The sequence below is a fragment of the Parus major genome, chromosome 6 (genome assembly GCF_001522545.3).
Source record: "Parus major isolate Abel chromosome 6, Parus_major1.1, whole genome shotgun sequence".
NCBI classification, from domain to species: domain Eukaryota; kingdom Metazoa; phylum Chordata; class Aves; order Passeriformes; family Paridae; genus Parus; species Parus major.
The window spans coordinates 10,427,173-10,435,134 of NC_031775.1; the positions used below are offsets into that span (position 1 = coordinate 10,427,173).

Sequence of the window (7,962 nt, forward strand, 5' to 3'; positions counted from 1 at the left end):
CACCCAACATCAAACAAGCCATCATAAAATCCTTCTGCTTCTCATAACAGTCAGTGGTTTTAGTTTTTCTAAATTCTACCACCCCAACACTTAACCTACTACTGACCTGTTGGACAATTTCCATTCAGTCAGGGACCTGAAAACACTCTCTAAAACAAACTGCCTACAAATCTTTTCTGCATGGATTATACATGCACTAGAAAACCCAAAAAACCAGAAAACCAAACCCCAACCAATGAAAGATAAATTGTAACCACTGCCAATTCTTAAACCAGCCTGTCTCTAAGTGCCCTGTCGTGTTGATTACACAACTCAAAAACTGAAACCAAAAATATCAGAACCAAGTTATAAGTATTACACCCTTCATTAGTATTTAGGTACCCTACAAAACCAAAAGGCATCACAAAAGCCCTTCTAATATTAAGGAGTGCAGCACAGAGGCATTTTTGATACAAACAGTTAGGAACAGAAATGAAAACAAAGTAACAGGAGGCATTTCCACATAATTAGGTTGTCAGCACAGAGACATATAAAGAGGTCACATTGAAAAATGTTTTATTGACTCACAGTTTAAGAATTTATTTTTTTTTTTACTTATTACGGAATACAATACTCCAATAGAAAATTCAGTGGCTACAAAAACTCTTTTAAGAAACCTGAAAGAACATCAAGAGGAGTTTATTCACTCTGGGAACATATATAAAAAAATAAAACAATTTAAAAGTCTCACAAATTAAACTTAGACAGGAGTTGCATAATGAATAAACAAATATATCTGAAGTATTAGTTCTTTCTGCCATGAATTGTGAGAACTTTTGAAGGCATTAACAGAATTGCATAATTACTTCAAATCAAAGGAAAACAAAAAACAGGAGAAAAAAATTTCATTCTCAATATATGGGTTATATTGTAAAGTAGAAGATTCACCTGTTTCACAGCAAAAATTTAAAATTAGTTAATATGCAAGTACCTTTATAAAGCTATGGCAAGAAGCCTACAAATAACAAAATCATCTATGATTACACAAGTCCCGGACCTCATTTTTTATTCATTTATTCTAGCCATCCTGCATTTAAATAATGTTAAAAAACTTGAGTAAATTATAACTAGAAAAAACCCTGAACTGATACAGTAATCTGAATTATTTTCAACTTCTTAAAAAGATTAAGATTCCTCTGCAACTACAAAGAGTATAACAACACATACTTTTGGTCCTATACCTTTTTCTTCTTCTACCCTCAAAAATGTCTTTAAGTATAAATTCCAGGTCATGGTTCATACATTATTATACCTACACAACAGGATTAGTAAGAAAAGAACAGCTGGTTACTGGTAAGTATAAAATTTTTCAGTACCCAAATAGTCAATATTAATCAATTCTTTTTATTAATCTGTCTTTCTCAAACCTGATCAAAGCTTAAACAACTTCAGATTTATAAATATGAAAATTCAAGTAACTGCCAGACTGAAAAAGACACATTCCTGATGCAAATGCAGGGCCTGAATGCATAACTGGCTCACATACTGAACCCTATTGATCTACAGAGATTGGATCCTGTTTCTTGCTTCCAGACCTTACTCATGGAAACTGTGTTTGATAACAGTTCTGTGTATTTCAAGTATCTGTAAGCAAACAATAACTTGTTCGGTAAACAGACCTTTTTTATTTACTCCAGCTAGCAAAAGCCATTCTTTCCCTAACAGAATTGTTTATACTCACTGTTTTCAGATAATTCCAAAATAACACTGTAGCTACAAAATGCAGACAAATATAAGGAAGGGAAGAGTTTCCATGGTATTATAAATCCTACAAATTCTTGCACAAATCTGACACTGAATATACAACAACACAGCAAAGCAGAACCTTGTATATAGTGGAGGATCACTCACATTTAGACTATTTCATACACTCTTCCTATAGATTTGGAAGTTCTCCGTAGCTACATATAAAGCCCCAGATTCCTAGAAAGCTACTTTTAAAGTTATTTAGTTAGGCTGTTCCACTGTAAGTCTTCATTAAGATAGTTACGACTTAATTAAATGCTGAACACTGCATTTGCTGAGTCAGACATACTTGTATGAGTTTTACATCTACTGCGGTATTGATGTATTAAATTTCATACAGGCAACCACATCACTTCCATTAAATTCCAGAACGCACAGTACGGGGTCTGTTCCAAGCTCCTGGACACTGATGAACATTTCAGTTTAAATGCTATAACATGTGGGTTACAGGAATTTTTATTGGCCAATGACTGTGGCAAAAGGTTAGCATAAACCTGTATCTTCATATAAAGTCTACTGCTTGGTACAGGAATTTCACAGCCATATACATTCAGAACTACATTTTTACTTATTTACTTAAAACTCCTTACGTGTAATACAACCTCCTGCATGCTAGCACCTACTAAATCAACACCAGTGGAGTGGATCAGCAGTTTCCAACACACTGGACAGGATATCTCAGGAGGAAAAATCGAGACCTCTTACATACACACCTTCCAACAGCATCCAAGTTCATTCTGCCTTAGGGAACCATACAAAGTGCATTCAACTAATAATTTTCAATTGTTTTGCCACAACTTAGAGCCTCTCTTACCCTGGCAGTTGGAGTGCATGTGAACTTGAAGTGCAGCCCCCTGACTTCCATGACTGCTATGCCAAGGTCTACCACACTCTGCAGTCAGAGTAACTTACTACTAACAAACGTCTTTCCCAGCAAATCAACTCGGGGGAGTGATCCTGGAGCTATAAATTAAGGAGATCTTGCAGACACCAAGACCGATTGACTCGAGATTGGCAATACAAAAATACACACACAAGCAGCATGATTAGGTAAAGACAAAACAAATTGCTTCAGAAACAATCATTCAAGATTCAACAAAAAAGGACACTCAGAAATACAAAGTTACATTCAGGTTTCTAAGTTTAGAAAGCAATTCTACTAAAAGTACAAATAGGTGGTCATACATTATTTAATATAAAAAGTGTGATGATTACCCAAATAGATTTTGAGGAAATACCATTTTAAAGCAGTGATTATAAATTAGTCTATTTAGGCACTCATGTCTACTTATTAATCTTCCTCCCCTTGTAATTAACTAGCTTTTAATCAAGCCCTCAGCAGCACTCATTCAATCACAAAACAGATTTTCCATACTGTTAAATGCACAGGACAATTTCCAAAGTTTTATAGCAACAGCCACAATGTTTTTTTCTATGTAATTTGTCATATTTCAGCTTCTACACTCTATGGTATCTTATTTTGAAAATAAAAGCATTTGAGAAAGTTTGACTGTACTGTGTTACTGACGAAATCTATTAACAAGTCTGCCACTGAAGAGTTGCAGAACAGAAGCGTTAGAGGGTAAAGTATAACCCATTACCTCCAAAACACAAGAAAACCATCTCTAGTCAAGGCTTGTCCCTTTACCTACGTAATAAATTATCAGATAAATACAAAGAAGTTGCAAAATTTCAGCTTGGGATTTAGAATGAATGCAAATATGCCTTTATAAAGGCACACACCTATTGCACAGCTGATTATAATTAAAGAAGGCAGTGACTGAACACTTCAATTTCAGGTGTCATCAGTAATCCTATAATCCTCTAATAAGGTGGTTTTTAGACTGAACTAGTCTAGAACTAGAATTGCTTCCAAGTGATCCAGATTGTGAAAACAAGCTGCGTAGCCAACAGCAACAAAAAAAGCTATGCTTCTCTCCAGAACCAAAACTAAAAGCTACTACACAAATATCACAACATAGAATCCAAACGGTTTTTTTTTTAAAAAAAAAAAATTAAAAGTTTGCTTTGGCTTTCATAAATGTAAATGCAGTTAAACTTTTAAAAACTGAGGTTAACACAGCTATAGAAAACAGAAACTAAAAGAAAGCGGGGAGAAGAGGACGCATCTGGGGGAGATGACAGCAACTTGTGCAACCTGCCGGTGACCTGTAAAGCACAATCTCATTCTGCTCCCTCCTACCTGCTCTGCACGCAGTCAAGAGAAACAGCAGCAGGCCAGCTCTCTGCTGCAGCATCAGGGTCAGGTAAGGATTGCAGCAGAGGAGGAGGAAGAAGAGAAGACTGCCATTGCATTCCATTTTTGCCATTTTTCTTTGCTCCAAGCCATTATTCAGAATGCTGTAGCTAATCAACTCTGTATTCTACCCCTATCTCAAATAATGATGCAAAACAGACAAGATAGTTGTTCTGCTATTGCAAAATACACGGACCTACAACGAGACTAGGAGAAAGCAGATCGTGGTAAGGACTCTCCCATCATGCATATCCCTTTTAAAATTACTCAGGTCATGAAGCCTGCTATTGTATTATTCTTTACACAACATACAGTTTCCAATAATAGCAAGAAAGGGCAGTGTCACATCTACATTCTTTAACAAGACAGATGTGCAGACACTACAGTAACTTTAAAACGACACCAAAGACTTGTGGGGTGTGGAAAGAAGAGTGGCACACGTGAACCGAACTGATGGAAGTGCTTGTGCCCGGAGATACCCCACAAGCTTCTTTGAGATCATATGCTTAAAATCATTTCACAACATGACAGCAGCAAGCGCCACCACACAGCATCAGCACAACATGACACCAGCAAAATCACCCAAATTCACCTTTCCAACCTTCTACTGTGGAAGTTCTGAGCACTTAAAAATGCAGTACTAGAGAACAGCAGGAAATATGGAAAGGTAATATTCACTGCCAAGAGTTCACCTGGAAAAAGGGTTCCACTGAAAACATTTCTTCTCGGGATAGTGGTTTTCAACTGCAGGGGTGGGTAATCATCTCCTCATGCCAGAGGGGGTTATTTTCAAGGCTCAGCGTCAAGAGTACGAGAGGTGAGGTCCGGGCAAAGAACACACAATGCGAACATCACTTCCAAAACGTGGCACTGCCAAGCTGGACTATTCCCCTCCCCAACTTACTTAAGGTTTTTGCAGTACTAACCCAGCCAGGGAGATAGATGTGCAACGCCTAGAACCTCGGGCCAAGGCATTGTTGCATTTGACAGGGGCCGAGCCGGAGCTGGCTCCGCGCCCTGCCCGCCCTGCTCCGGGATTTGCCATTCCCGAGGCAGGAACCCCCAGCCCGCAGGCTCTGCGCCCCGGGGCACGGCGACCCGCGGCCGGGGCAGCCCAAGGGGACGGGGCCGTGCGCGCACCCGCACCGCGGGGCGCCGGGCGGGGCCGGGGGCGGCGGCCGCGCGTCCCCCGCGGGAGGCAGGTGAGCCCCCCCGGTACCACTCACCTCCGCGGGGGGAGGAGCCTCCTCCGGGCGCCGCAGCGGCTCCCCCTGCTGCCGGCTCTTCCGCCGCTCCCGCCGCCGGGCCGCGCCGGGCCGCCTGCCCCGCTCCGCGCTACCCGCGGCCGCCCCGCTGCCGCCGCGCGCGGCTCGGCGCACCTACGCCGCCATTTTGTCTCGCCCTGTTGTACTTAACGTGAATCCGACATGACACTGATTACAGCCCAATGGAGGCTCATTAAAACCTTACCTACCCCGCGCCCCGCCCACCGCCGCCCGCCATTGGCCCGCGCCGCGCACGCCGCTGCGCGCTCACGGGCCGGGGGGAGCTGTCCGTCACCCGCCCACACCGGCCCCGGCCCGCCCGGCAACCGGCCCGGCGCTCCCATTGGCGGGCGCCGCCCGTCAATCAAGCGGCGCGCCCCTTCCCTGCGCGATCGGCACCGCCCATCCGCGGGAGGGGGCGGGGCCGGCGGCTGACACTGGCCGCCGCCGCCGCCACACACTCGCGCGCCCCGCCCACCCGCCCGCCTCTCCTCTGGGCCTCGGGCGCTAGCGATTGGCCACCCGCGGCGAGCGGGGGCGGGACTTCTCGCAATCCCGCCCTCCCGTTGGCTGCCGCTGCCGCCCGTCCGGCACCCCCCACTCCCCCCCACCCTCCCGCCGCCGCCCCACCCGCTCCCTCCCGAAGTTTGTTCGGGAGCGCGAGCGCTGCCGAGACACCGGCGAAGCCGCCTGAACCAGCTCGGCAGGGCGGGCGGGCGCGCGACACACACTAATGAGCAGCCTTAAATATTGAGCGTCACGCGCGTGCCTCAGAGCCTGGCACTCGCCCGGGCGGGCGAGATGGAACAGCATGCTCCCAGCATAACCCTCCCAAGGTGCCTGGCACTGGCAGCCGCTTATCGCGCACACACACACACCCCGCACCGCCGAGGGAGGGAGGAGGGGGTGGGAACGGGGACGACGACAATGACTCCCAGCTCTGCAGCCACATGCAGGTCCCTGCAAGTTTCGCCATGCGAAGCACAGGGACTTCTCTGTCACCCCGTCTGCGAAGGAACAATTGCCGCCTCAGAAAGACAGGGTGGGAACATGCAACACAAAAACCTCAGCCATCCCCTGCTTCCCTCCGCCACTCCATTCCCCCTCTCCCCACCCCATCCAACCCAGCCATCACCTCCTGCTGCTGCTCCCCCTCCCCTGCAAAACGCAGAGCGTTGCAATGCATTTACCCAGCGCAAGTGTCTGCAAACACGTGCATCAGCCTCCGACGCTAAAGGAAAAAAAGTACCCAGCCTAGTGACAAGCCCCCTGCGCTGGGAGAAGGGAGGGAAAGGGGGTTATTATGGCAAATTGCAGCCTGTCACCCAATGCAAAACAAACCCCATCGCATGCTCCCTATTATCCCCCGCATAAACTCCTGGGAATCTAACCTCCGATGCAGGTTCCCCCCTTTGCTTGCAATGACCTCCTTTCTCTGCCCGTGTGTGTTTCTGCAGCAGCGGTTCCTGCGGAATGTGCTGCCCCTGAAACGCGATCGCGGCTCCTCTCTCTCTCTCGCTCGCTCGCTCTCTCCGCTCTGTCTCTCGCTCGCCCGCTCGCTCTCTCTCCTGGCTGCAAGCAGAGCCAGGAACACAACAACAACACAGCCTCCCCCCACCCCCTTCCCCAAACACATACACACTGAAGAGACCCAGCCAGGAGAGCCAGACGAGCCGGGGAGGGGGTGGAGGGAATCCCCAGCCAGCGGATTGATTGCACCAGTTACCTTCCCTAAGCCCCTCCGCGAGAGGGGGAAAAAAGAAGATGAATACAGAGAGAATACCTTGTCTCCCCTCCTCCTCCTCCGCGGGGCTCCTCTTCTCACTCCAAAATACTAAAAGGTGGACGGGCAGATCAGACACACGCGTTCGGCTCTCGGCGGGGGAGGGGAGCCACGCGAGCAATTATCATTAATTTAGAAATTAAAACAGAAACCCACCCCAGACCTCCAGCCTCCCCGGTGCGGGCGGACGCAGATTGCGAGGACTGGTGCTAAGACACAGGACCTGATAACAGCTAATTGAAAGGTTAATCTACATAGGCTGTGACAGAAGAGGTCCCTCCCCACTTTTTTTATCTGCTGTTGGCAAGTGGGAAATTGGGCTCCCCCCACCTTTTCTTCCTAAAAAAAAAAAAAAAAAAAAAAAAAAAAAAAAAAAGAGGGGGGGTGGGAGAAAGGGGGAAAGGCGATAAAGTTTGGGGGGCGGCGCGTCCCTGGGCGGGAAGGCGGCTGCGGGGAAGTGGCCACCGGCGCCTCCCGGGGGCCTCAGCCGCCCTCGGGGGGTCGCGCTGGGCTTCCCGTCCTATTTGGGGCGATTGGAAGTGCCTCGATGGAAGCACCCCTCAGGCAGCCTTTGGGCCTTGAACACTCCCCCGGGCCGGCGAAGAGGGCTGTGCTTGAGCCTACCATCATTAGTCTGAGGGGTGGAAGCAGCGTGAACAAATCACAGATGTTGTCCTCCCAATGAGTTTGTACATGTAACAAGATGTTACGAGGAATATATTTAAAGAACAAGGTGATAACACGCACGGACTTAAAGCTCGGTTTTCTCCACGCTGCCTTGACCGGTGCTGCCAAAGGCCTCTCACCATGGTGAAGTTTTCAGAAATCACAGAATACGCTGAGTTGGAAGGGACCCATCAGAACCATCGAGT

General features: G+C 47.1%; 1 protein-coding gene across 13 annotated transcripts in view; it reads right to left on the reverse strand.

Moving 5' to 3' along the window:
* Positions 1 to 7,370, reverse strand: part of KAT6B (lysine acetyltransferase 6B) — a 108,919-nt gene extending 101,549 nt beyond the window's left edge. For 3 of the 13 annotated variants that reach the window (XM_015632762.3, XM_033515751.1, XM_015632761.3), the window contains exon 1: positions 7,091 to 7,366. The gene's annotated coding sequence lies outside the window, so the exon portion shown is untranslated. Of the gene's footprint in view, positions 1 to 4,734; positions 5,009 to 5,268; positions 5,339 to 6,698; positions 6,996 to 7,090 lie in introns of those variants that run through there. The other 10 variants (XM_033515749.1, XM_015632758.3, XM_033515750.1 and 7 more) reach the window with 10 other exon arrangements.
* Between the last annotated feature and the right edge of the window lie 592 nt (positions 7,371 to 7,962).